This window comes from Barbus barbus, assembly GCF_936440315.1.
Source record: "Barbus barbus genome assembly, chromosome: 25".
In the NCBI taxonomy this organism is placed as follows: Eukaryota; Metazoa; Chordata; class Actinopteri; order Cypriniformes; family Cyprinidae; genus Barbus; species Barbus barbus.
Window position 1 is genome coordinate 10,370,885 of NC_136753.1, and position 13,343 is coordinate 10,384,227.

Sequence of the window (13,343 nt, forward strand, 5' to 3'; positions counted from 1 at the left end):
CAGCAACAGACTCCGGGGCGGATCCGCCCTCAAGTCGGCAGCTCAGCTGTATAGTCAGACTCTGTTTGGTCATTCGCCCAGAATATGCCCCGCCTCCGGACCGCGCTCTGTCATTTTGCGGACTCAATATGGACACTGAGCTAACACAGGTTTTTTTTTCTACCGGCGGCGGTGCCGTCAGTCAGAGAAATCCTCCTCAGAGTGGAGAAGCTGCGGCCAGGTTGAAGAGGACTGAACACTGTAAAAATGCTGTTAAAATATTCTTTATTTGTACAGTTGTCAGTAACATTAACATTAATAAAGCAGATAATTGCTTTGTTGGCGTTTTAAATTTTTGAAATTGCTTTGTGGAATGTCCAGTTAAGGTTAGCTCTTTAGCATTATTAGCATTATAGTAGATTTGAGTAAAAACAAGCCTATTTTGACGGGATCTCCTCCTTTCTGTGAGACGGGTAACTGTTAGTTTAGTTGGCTAATTTATCCAGATTTTAATCCAGTCTTGATCGTGTATGTAACGGTAGGTAATTTTTCAACCCTCTTCAGGAATAACTGCAGGTGAAAATAAACATTTTTCACTTAAATTTGGTTCTAGAATATTATTTCAAGTATTTTTTTGCTTGTATTTCGTCAAACATATTCCCCACCTCTCCTCCTAATGTTGTTTTAGTACATATGAAATAAACTAGCGGACTCATTACAGAGCTGCGGGGATTCGCGATCCGAACACGCTTTTTTTCTAAAGCCAAGTTCACACTACACGACTTTACACGTCGGCAGATCGCTGTGCCGTTCAGACTACATGGCTTGATTGTCTGTCTTTTAGTCATTGTGGCATTCACACTACATAACTTTATGTAAATGATCCGCAACCAGGGATTACACACTACAGGAGCTGACAACAACTCTGTCACCCAACTACTGGATTCGGTCCCTAAACCACGTTTTGTCATGAAAACACGTGAGAATTGACCGTTCGCAAAGAGCTTGATTGAAAGGTGATCTGACCAATTAGAACATGTATATTATGTGCTGCCGCTGCTATCCATCTTGCCTGACAGCTGGCCAGTCTTCATAGAAATACATGTTAAAATGGGGTGAAAAAAATCGACTGAATTTAAACTTTTTCAATATAACTAAATATAAATATGTGAGGAGGGTTAAGCTGTGCTGTTGTTGGCTGCCATGGTAACGGCAATAAGCTGAGGTATTTAAAAGTGCTTGTTTTGCTTACCAGAAAATCTGGTGTTGCACACGTCAGTAAAGATAGTTTGCGGTTCGATATTCAGATTTCTTTTGGCTATAAATACGCAGCGCGCTGTCATAGACATGCAAATAATACTGCATATCATTCTCCATGATTTGTGAATTCATATGACAGTGTCCTCCGGCCCGAAATCGGGTGTTTTTTCATAGGGACCCTTCATTTTATAATGGCTATAGCTCCAAAAAATGGACACTTGGAAGACTGAAACCGGTGTCATCTTCACCAGCTTGATCTGTGAATTTTTTCACAGAAAAGTTTTTGTCCACAGACCCGCTATATAAGTCCGCTATAAGGAAAGTGAAAGATAGGCGTTCTTCATGTTTAAACTTCTACTGCCACTAAACACGAGTTCAAATTGTGAAAACTTTACCTAAATATAGGTAAATACTGTATATGTTATTTAAGGAAATATAGCAATTGTTCTTTTTACATTTTTTGTATATTTTTTAAAATGTATCTAAAATGTACAAATATATTTTCAAACAAATTTGGGTCAGCTGACCCTTCTCTGAGTCATGTACATCACTATTCTGATCTGTGAAAACTTTCACAGTTCAGTATGGGTCAGCTGACCCTTCCCTGGGTCACTAACACCACGATTCTGATCTGTGAAACTTTCAGAGGTAAGTACGGGTCAGCTGACCCTTCCCTGGATCACTAACATCACTATTCTGATCTGTGAAAACTTTCACAGTTCAGTATGAGTCAGCTGATCCTTCCCCGGGTCACTAACACCACGATTCTGATCTGTGAAAACTTTCAGAGGTAGGTACAGGTCAGCTGACCCTTCCCTGGGTAACTAACATCACTATTCTGATCTGTGAAAACTTTCAGAGGTAAGTACGGGTCAGCTAACCCTTCCCTGGGTCACTAACATCACTATTGGAAGTCGTGGCCTAATGGTTAGAGAATTGGACTCGTAATCGAAAGGTTGCGGGTTCGAGTCCCCGGCCGGCAGGGATTGTAGGTGGGGGGGAGTGAATGTCCAGCGCTCTCTCCACCCTCAATTCCACGACTGAGGTGCCCTTGAGCAAGGCACCGAACCCCCAACTGCTCCCCGGGCGCCGTAGCATAAATGGCTGCACACTGCTCCGGGTGTGTGTTCACGGTGTGTGTGTGAGTGTGTGTGTGTGTGTGCATTTGTTCACTACTCACTGCTGTGTGTGTGCACTTGGATGGGTTAAACGCAGAGCACCAATTTCGAGTATGGGACACCATACTTGACAATACATCACGACTTAACTTAACTTAACTTATTCTGATCTGTAAAAACTTCCACAGTTCAGTATGGGTCAACTGACCCTTCCCTGGGTCACTAACACCACGATTCTGATCTGTGAAAACTTTCAGAGGTAAGTACGGGTCAGCTAACCCTTCCCTGGGTCACTAACATCCCTATTCTGATCTGTAAAAACTTCCACAGTTCAGTATGGGTCAACTGACCCTTCCCTGGGTCACTAACACCACGATTCTGATCTGTGAAAACTTTCAGAGGTAAGTACGGGTCAGCTAACCCTTCCCTGGGTCACTAACACCACTATTCTGATCTGTAAAAACTTCCACAGTTCAGTATGGGTCAACTGACCCTTCCCTGGGTCACTAACACCACGATTCTGATCTGTGAAAACTTTCACAGTTCAGTATGGGTCACAGGGGCTACAGCAGAGACTGGATAGTATTGAATGTAGACATTGTATGTTATTTTATGTTTATATTATTTTAATTAAGATCATGTTGGATTGGTTATGGCTTACGGTTTCATCAATTGCCATAGCCCTTCTCACAGCCGAGTGAAAAAATAAGCTTTTTCCGTGATAGAAAGCTGAAAAAGCAGAGGTATTCATGCAGACATAGTCAAGGGCTATGGCAATTAATGATACAGTAAGAGTTCCAATCATTTCAACGCGATCTGTTGAGTCATATAAACATAAAATATTATAAAAATGTCTACATTCACTACAGAACTTGGATGAAAATTAAACTGAAATTCAGTATGGTAAATAACTAAAATAAAATGTGGCCTTATGATTGATATCTGGAGATTTATTATATTATAGATACAGTGATTTGCATTAAACCGTGAGCGCTCACACCACAAATAAAGAAAGAAATCATATATGGAAAAGCTATCTGCGGCAGGCGGCAGCTTGTTGATACCTGGCCACTTGTTTGTACGTATTAAGCTTATTCATTTATTTTTCTTTTACATCCTACATTTAACAGTAATCTTTGCTATGAGATGTCATGAAATTTATATGAAAATGTGCTTGTGTGATTACAGGTGCTGTGAGAAAAAGTCAACACTGATACTTACTTATTTCAATGTTTCTGTCTCACTCTTGTCCTAAGGTTATCATACTCAGCCGGATGTGGTCCGTATCCAGACCAGATGATGGACCTGCACCCGGAGATTACCACAACGCAGCCCTGAATGTCAGCGAAGACCACGACAAGTGAACATCACGACTGGACAGACATCAGCACAGATCCTCAGAAAAAGACCACGAGATACGGACAAGTCCTCTGCACAAACCCGTACAGCCAGCAGTGAACGTGTCTGGCCAGGAGCTGCTAGGACCACGATGCAGTTTTATCATGCTTACAGTCACTGTTAAACCAGTCGTCTACTACTGGCTAAACGGCAGCCCTGCTGAACTGACTACAACTCCTCTGATCAAATGAGAGCGTGACGTATCCTGATCTTCCAGCAGTAGGAGCTGGATGAAATAATCTGAATGACATCAGTCTCACTAGTGATGCAACCTGAAATCATAATCGCACTATCTTTGTTCATTTTACCAGAGGAGAGAATTTTTCTTCGTTTTAGTCAGTTTGGGTTCCACTGTCACCTCTGGATTGCTGGGGTTTAAAAGACACTGAATATTCAGGAATAATACTGATTTCATTTTATTGCATAATGACAAAACTTGAACTGAATTGTTGGATTATGATATCACTGTTTTCTCCAGAGCTGCTTTATTGCCGAATCGACTTTGTTTCATAATGTATTAATTTTGCAACATTTTTACTGATATTGAGTTTTATTAAATCAACATCAAGCTGACACAAAGTGAATAATGAAACTTTTGTATGCTATAAAATTCCTTATAGCTGAATTGAGCTAATTCATTGGTAAAGATTAACTTTACCAAGTTATCGAGCTGAATTTTCTTTTTAGAGGTAAAGTTTTTCATTAAATAAAACAATGTTTTTGTACAATTTGTGGTTGCATTTAATTTTTTTTATTTATCTTTATGTAATACCTACATTTTATATAGTGTTTCATTGTTATTGGCCAAGAAAAGTTTAGATTTTTTCCAAGTTTTGAACGATTTTCTGGTTTATTAATATTAATAAAGGGAGACATATGGAATATTTAAGCTTTTATAGAGCAATCTAGTCTACATAATGTTTGTCAGCTCTATTCTAGGAGCTATTTTTCCATAGCTAGTTTTGGCCAGATTACCCATTTTAAAAAAGGTATAAATCCACTTAATGAACGGATCCAGTTCGGATCTGGGCCGGATGAGCTACTTCATTAACGGGTCCGGATCGGATCCGGGCCGGATGAACCGCTTTATTATTATATACGGATCCGTAGCGGAACCGGTCCAGACCCTATCCGTATCCGTAATCCTTATCTGTTCCGGATCCGCTGCGCTATGCAAGTGGACTCCGTTACGGACCCGTTCCGGATCTTGTGGTACCTCTGGGGCGGATCCGCTCCGGAGTCATTTTGCTATCTGGGTACTAATAAAGTGGGGGTAGCTATATATGCTTTCATCAGTGTTTTATGATAAACGTGACTCAATATAACATTGTGACTACAGTAAAAAAGCTTTTACTGTTCTAAAAACAGATTTGTGAGCAGTATTCCCTTACAAAAAAATACTGCAGTACAATGAAGTACAACTGGACATTTGCAGTAAATTGAAGTATATAATTTCAGTTCATTAAAGTTCAACAGCAGTAACACTGAAGTACAATGAAGTGCAACCGTAGATTTGCAGTATAATAAAGTACAGATACACTATAACTGCAGTTCAGTGATACGCTGAAATGCAGGTGAAGATTTCAGATGCAAAAACTTCTTAGTCTGTCTGATTAAATTTATTTTACCTATTTATTTTTTATGAGCATTTAAAAAAAAAAATAAAGCTCATATGATTAGGTCCAGTAATTTAACTTTAATGGCAAAGAGGTTCTTTTCATTGCCAATAAAGTCTTCATGTATAGGCTCTGTACTGCAGTTATGCTGTATTGTGCAACATGTAGCAAATGCCATGGTTACAGTAGACTTGGCAAGTGTTTATTTTTTATTTTATTTTTTTGTAATGTAGACTTCCTATAAAATATTCGTACAAAAATATTTTTGTACAAAAAATATTTGCCTATGGAATATTTCACCCGCTTAATCATGTAGATTAATAGCCCGCACGTGAGATCTTCCTTCGCGCCAACAGCCGATGTCCTGACAACGAGTCTTGCCAGCAGCTGATTACTCGTCTTTTCCGTAGTGTCTACTGCAGGATGGATATAAAAGTATAAAATACGTTTTGGTTTGACAACATCGTTCATATGTGAACTATCACAATTAAAGCACAAAGGCATAACAACATTACACCCCGAGGCCATTCACAAAGTGAGACAAAAGTGAAGAAACTCTTTCCGGAAGAGAAGTTCATCACGACTAGTCGAGTCATCCAGTTTAGCGGTGAGTATACCGTCTAATGTCCTCATATATCTTTAGTTATGATTTTAGAGAGATGTAAAAAGACTTCACGGATATCGTATTCAACCCGTTGAGATTAGGAAAATGAGAGGAAAAGCCGAGAGGTGCTGATCTGTAGTGCGCGAGGTGCTTATGATACACACAGAACACACAGAACTGAAGTCTGATAGAGAGACAAAACAACTGCTGTAATGCTGTTTTACTACACTTTTACTATAATAAAACAAATCATAATTATATTATAAAATCTTAAAATCTAACCTAATAAAACATCAACATCTCAATCCAACTAGTGACAACCCTTGTATAGATGCATTTAATTATTCTATGGCTCAGCAATTTGTTATAAGCAGATCTGTAGAAATTAGTCATGTCATTGTCCAGCTCACTTTCGTTATCAATAGCATCAGTACATCATTTATAATAATGGAATGAACAAAATTGTACTGAATACTGTGTGTTTGTTTCTAGGAGAGTTTCAACCCCTAATTGACATGAGGAAAAAATAATTGAAAAGTGTTCAGCGTACAGTATACCCCTCTTTGCAACAGAGGAAGCATCAGGAAAGAGGAGAAGAGAGAAAGTGAAAAGGCACTCAACAGATGTTGGTGAGACTTGATTTCTGGAAATGCATTAAAGGTCACTCACATTCTGCCACAAATGTAAACCTGATTTTAGATAGTATTTAAATGAGATTAATAACTCCAGCTACTTACAGTCTACAGTCCTGTATATTTCACTCTAAACTGTGATGCAGCCTGAATCATAATCACACCATGTTCATTTGTTGGCCAGATGAGAACTGATCCCTAAACTAAACATAATTTCTCCCAAGGGTTTTTTCTCTATTCGGTCATCTGATGGAGTTTGGGTTCCTTGCCACTGTCGACTTTTGGCTTGCTTATTTGGGGACACAATATTCAGCAATATTATTGATCTGACTCCACTGATACTACTGGATGAGGACTGAACTGAGCTAGATGATGACACCACTGTGTTCTGCACAACTGCATTGAAATTATTATATTTGATAATTTTTATACAGTTATTGAAATTAACTGAGTCTACACTGATTTCAACTGAACAATGACACTTTTTACTGTTTAGAGCTGCTTCACAGTAGAAGTGAATTCGGTTTGCATCATTGTTTGACTTTTTATCACTGTAAAGCAGCTTTGAAACAATCTGTTTTGTATAAAGCACTATATAAATAATGGTGACTTGACTTAAATTGGTTCAGATCTTCAAAAAAAAAGTGCATGAAACAGGCAACCTGAATAAACACAAACACTGTGCAGTTTATTAATGATAACTGTATTGCCTTTGTTTTATGTTAATTTTCTTAGTAATATCGGACAATATTTAGTACTGGATACCCCAAAAAAGAATAAATCAGGATTTTTTTTTTTTTTCACAGCACTGTACACCAGCATTTACTGTATATTCAGTAGTGTGACATTAATGTGTGGAAATGGGCATTTTTTAGTGTGTGATTGCTATTTTCAGAAAAATGCACTGTTAACAACTAAAAAAGACCCAAAATATAATTCAACAGAAGATGATGGCTGTGGTGAAACAAGCACTCAAATAATGGTAAGTAGTAATCTACTTTATTTATTTTATCTTTTATAAAGTATTATATTTATAGTTTAGAATGCATAATAACTGCTATTGTATTTCAGGAACTAAGACCTGTGGGAGTGCTGGAGAAATCCAGTGTACCAAGTCCTCTGTCTCCTCAGCCATGGAAGAGATCTTCAGACATGAAGAGATTGAGGAGTTAAATGAAATCAAGGAGTGAAAAGAAGATTTACAATATTAGTGCCGATTCAGTATGGAAACAGAGAGAGAGCTGAGGGAGTGGAAAGGTAATACATTTCTAGTTATGTCAGCAATTATTCTCAATGCTTAACATCAGCTCTCAACAGTTTTTTATTCTGGATTTTGATTCTCTCTGATTGACTGGAAGGTGTGCATTAAAACAATGAGTGCAGATAACCCTCTGGGGTCTGAGGTAATTTTGGGGCCCTTGAGATGTGTTTACATGGCCTGATATTTGTGCTTATTTCAGCTATTTATAATATACTATTGACTAACATGTATTTTTTTTGTATTCAGCACAAACTATGCTACAATAATATGTGACCAAGGTGGATGTACATGTTTGCATTTGTTAGAAAAAAAATATTATGCGTGGTTAGTAAGTTTTGGGGGAAAAAAAGTAGCTGAAATAAGGCATAAAAGCCACACTAAATCGTCCTGAATAAGACTTTTGTGTAATCAGTCTTCTAGGCTAGAATATTTACTTCACAATTATGTGAAAATCATTCAGCTTACTCATTCACAGAAAACAATATATTGATTTAAATTTTTAAAGACATGTTTTGTGATAGAAAGCGTATATGCGAGGGAGTGGTAATGGGCTTGAATATTAAGTGGTTCTCACCTGAGAGACAAAGGGCCCTCCCCTAAAGCTATTTTTGAACAGAGTAGGCTAAATAATAAACATGTTGTAAACATACTTAGACTCGTAGCATTCATCATTACAATGTACTCTCGTATTACTTTTATTGTTTTATATAGAGCATGAAAACAACAGTTTGGGGAAAAAAACCAAAAAAAAAACAACTATGATTTTGCAGTCATATAGTCTCTCTCATATACTCTCATATTATTGCTTTATATAGGGCATGAAAACATCATCGTGCCGTAAGAAATTTAAATACAATGAATTGTCCATCATATTCAAACACTGTAGTCTGGAATTACAGTTTGGGAGAAGAACAACTATGATTTTGCAGTCATATAGTCTAGTATGTATGATTTTATAGTAGCTGTTATGATTCTGCAGCTATAGACTCACTCACGTATGCTGTGAACTACAAATGGATGTACGTTGTACCATTAAAAAAAAGGATATTTTATATCTGAGAAACTAATTGTTATTGTTTAGGACGATATTAAATATATTTGTGAACATTAAACATTTTTAGATGCGTAGCATTCATCATGTTGTCGTTTGGGGAAAACCCAACTAAACGCGTTCAGGTTTGGCACAATAACACGCTAACTAATGCAAAAAAGAAGCATTACTTACTTATCAGATCGATCGATGTATTCTGGACTCTGTAACTCTCCTCTCATTCTGAGGTAAATCCAGCCTTTACTCAGCGCGTCTTCTTCCAGAAACTAACACCAGCAGAGATGAACGGAGTCTCGTAACTGTGTGTTTGTTGTTGGGCGTCTCCAAGCGCGCGCGCGTCACGTGGTTATTTACATGTGAACACGAGGGGGCGGGATCACATTAGAAATAATGGCTGTGTCCAAATTCAGGGTCTGCATCCTTCGGAGTACTCATTTGAAGGATGTCCAAATTCGTAGGATCCTTCAAATGCAGCCCACAAATACGTCCTCCTTTTCCCCGAATTGGAAGGATGGGTGTGGTGGATCCTTTCCCGTCCTACCTATCCCATAATTCTTTTCGGCAGAGCGTAATGGCGGACGAAGCGAGCGGTAGCGGAGTGGGAGAGGAGTTTCTCTGACAAAACAAGCTAAAGTTTATGCTTCGGCTCAATGAATTTGTAGGAGAAATTAGTAGAATACTTAAAAACAAATAAAAATAGGCTATAATGGCTTACCTGGATGTGACTGTCTTGTAGTCTGATATAAAAAACTCTCCGACAACGAGCAAAGAAAGTATTTAATTTATTTAATTGCTTTATTTCTTCCAAAATAATTAAAATGAGGAGAATAACTCTTTGTTTGTCAATTTTCCCGCTTCTTGCTTGGCGCTGTCACGGTTGCTAGGCGACAGGATATGAGCAACGGGTAAGGGAGGGAACTGAAAGAAGGGTAGGCTGTCCAAATTCACAAACACCGACTTCCGGGTTTTGCGGACGTCGGAGGATCCCTCCTCCTTCAACCGGGTAGGAAGGATTCTAAGGAGGATGCAGACCCTGAATTTGGACACAGCCAATGAGTTAGACTGGACAGACTGAACATCGTGTCGGTTTCATACGGATTACTTTATCACAGAACATTTGTTTTCGGCAACACTTACTTCAGTTGAAAGCAGACACTTTAGGCTTTCTATAGATATAACTCTCATGTTTCTGTGTTGAGTATTTGCTGAGTTACACTTCATTTTAGTGACGCGTTACTATAAACATATCGCGGAGAAGGAGAAGACCGAGAGCGCATCCTGTTTGTTTTCTTTTTTCCCCAAAACCACAAAGTTTTGTTGTAATCGTGAGTGTACTGAAAAAAAGTAGACACTTAACAGTTTCAATTGATGTATAACACTTATTTGTGTGACCAAAATCAACAGAGCATTTTTAGTGTCTTTTGCACTTATCGTAAAAAAACCGAGTTCGTATCGCCGGCGATACAGCCGACCCCAAAGGAATTAACTTCGGTTTACCCTTCCAGTCAAACTGTACTTCACAAACATTAAAGAGATAGTTCTCCCAAAAAAAAAACAAAAAAAAATTCTGTCATTAATTACTCACCCTCATGTCGGTCCAAACCCGTAAGACCTTTGTTCATCTTCAAAACACAAATTAAGATATTTTTTATGAAATCCGAGAAGTTTCTGACTCCTCTATAGGCAACGCAACTTACTCATTTAAGTTCCAGAACAGTAAGACATTATGAAAGTAATCCATGTGACTCCAGTGGTTTAACCTTAATTTTGTCTTCTGTGGCATGAACACAACACTCATGCGTTGCGATGCTCTCGTGAATGCACATTATAGATCAATATTTTTGTAAATAAGTGGTAAATTCGTTTTTTTTTTTTTTTGGACACAAACACTCGTGTTGCTTCATCAAATTTAGTTACTGGAGTCACGTGAATTACTTTAATGATGTCTTTCCTACCATTCTGGAAGTTGAAGGTGTAAGTTGCCTTGCTATCTATGCAGGGTCAGAAAGCTCTCTGATATCTTTAAAAATATCCTTGTTTGTGTTCCAAAAAGGAATGAAGGTCTTATGGGTGTGAAACCACACAAGGGTAACTAATTAATGACAGATTTTTTAATTTGTGGGTTAGCTGTCTCTTTGAGGGCAGCTTTAACTTAACTTTTTAACCTAGCTTTAACAGGTGTGTATTACACTATTTAAATTGACTTCAATGGAGGAGGCAACCCGTTTCATGTCGGGTGGTTCTTTGCCTCCACCTCATGCATTAAAATCATGTAGCCATGCATTAGCCCTTATGTGTGAAGAAGGTTATAGGTTACACAAAGTATTAAATGAAGGGGGCACAATAACTGTGGAAAACATATATTCTATATACTGTATTCTAATAGTATATTTACATATATTTGTAAATTATATATATTTTTTTCAATTATTAATTTATTTCAATTTAAGTTTAGAATTTTGACCAAAAAAAGCAAAATGATAAAGAGGGCAAATAATTGTGTAGGACTTGTGTAGGTACAGTACGTCTGCTTTTTTCCAGAAATGCATGTTATTGTGCAAGGGGTAGTTGCATGGACTATCAGTGGAGGAACAGAAAGCTCTGAGATTTCATTATAAAAATCTTAATTTGTGTTCTGAAGATGAACAAAAGACTTGCGGGTTTGGAACGACACGAGGGTGAGTAATTGATGACAGAATTTTCATTTCTGGGTGAACCAACCTTTTAACTTCTTTTACCTGGAGTGTTCAAAGACATTGTTAATGCTGACCAATGTAATAAGAAATGAACTGGGAGTAGTATGAATACTTTTCACAAACACGTGGTGACATTACAATTCAAGATTTATTTTAAGCATACTAAATATGCCTGTAGTGAAAAGTGTAACTGAAACTAGTTTTTGTTTGTTTGTTTTTCCAGACTACATCCAAAATAGTGTTTCCTCATCTGAGATAAAGGCAGTCATAAGAACCAAGCGGAACGATGAGGACAAGCTCTTCAAAAAATGAAACCTGCCTGAATAACGAGGGAAGAAATGTGCATGATTGCGTGATGTGTAAATAAACATTAAATACATTTAGTGTAACTCTCAGCCTGTTAATTTAAGTTAAAAGAAAAGTAAAATCATTTATTGTTGCATTGCTGTTTGAGACATTCACTGTTATTTTTACCTTAATTCATTATATTGCAGATGTGTGCAAATAAAATTTGTTATTCTGAATATTCTGGTTGTATTTCAGTGTTACTGTACAGCATTTTATTAGTATTGCACTTCGGTAGTATTGAATTGTATATAACAAAAACTGCAGTATTAGTTTTTAAAGACTGCAGTAATTTTTTGTAAGGGTTGGATTTGAAGATGTTAGAAACACACGTCATTGTTGTCATGTGGTGAATTTGGCCAATTGTGAAACAGCTGTGTGGTCATCGGCGCTCCTGCAGTCGCTCTGGAGAAACTACGGCGGCTGAGTGAGCCGGGTGCTCTCGAGACGCTCTCGCGGTACTTTGATGCCACACGTGACAGTGACGTAGCGTCGGCACCGGTTCAAGTCGGACAAATTTTCTAACCAGGTTTTCTACGGTGGCCGAGAGATTTGCATGTTTGCAGCGTTTCTTAATTTGCATGTGTTGTGAGGATTTGCAGCGTTTCTGAATTTGCATGTGTTGTGAGGATTTGCAGCGTTTCTTAATTTGCATGTGTTGTGAGGATTTGCAACGTTTCTGAATTTGCATGTGTTGTGAGGATTTGCAGCTTTTCTTCATTTGCATGTGTTGTGAGGATTTGCAGCGTTTCTTAATCTGCATGTGTTGTGAGCATTTGCAGCGTTTCTTAATTTGCATGTGTTGTGAGGATTTGCAGCGTTTCTGAATTTGCATGTGTTGTGAGGATTTGCAGCGTTTCTTAATCTGCATGTGTTGTGAGCATTTGCAGCGTTTCTTAATTTGCATGTGTTGTGAGGATTTGCAGCGTTTCTTAATCTGCATGTGTTGTGAGCATTTGCAGCGTTTCTTAATTTGCATGTGTTGTGAGGATTTGCAGCGTTTCTTAATTTGCATGTGTTGTGAGCATTTGCAGTGTTTCTCAATTTGCATGTGTTGTGAGGATTTGCAGCGTTTCTTAATTTGCATGTGTTGTGAGGATTTGCAGCGTTTCTTAATTTGCATGTGTTGTGAGGATTTGCAGCGTTTCTTAATTTGCATGTTCTGAGGATTTGCAGCACATGTGCTGTCAAAATGATGAAGATGTTTTCTTGATTTGCTGGTGTTTTTTTCTATTTGCATGTGTTTTCTGAAGTTGCAGCGCGTTGAGCTCTCTCGGCCACCGTAGTTTTCCAAGATGGTGACCTGACCGTTCATGTTTTATCGAGCGCTTGCACTGAAATAATAAAATTGATGATAAGACTGTAATTACGAGGACTTCCGGT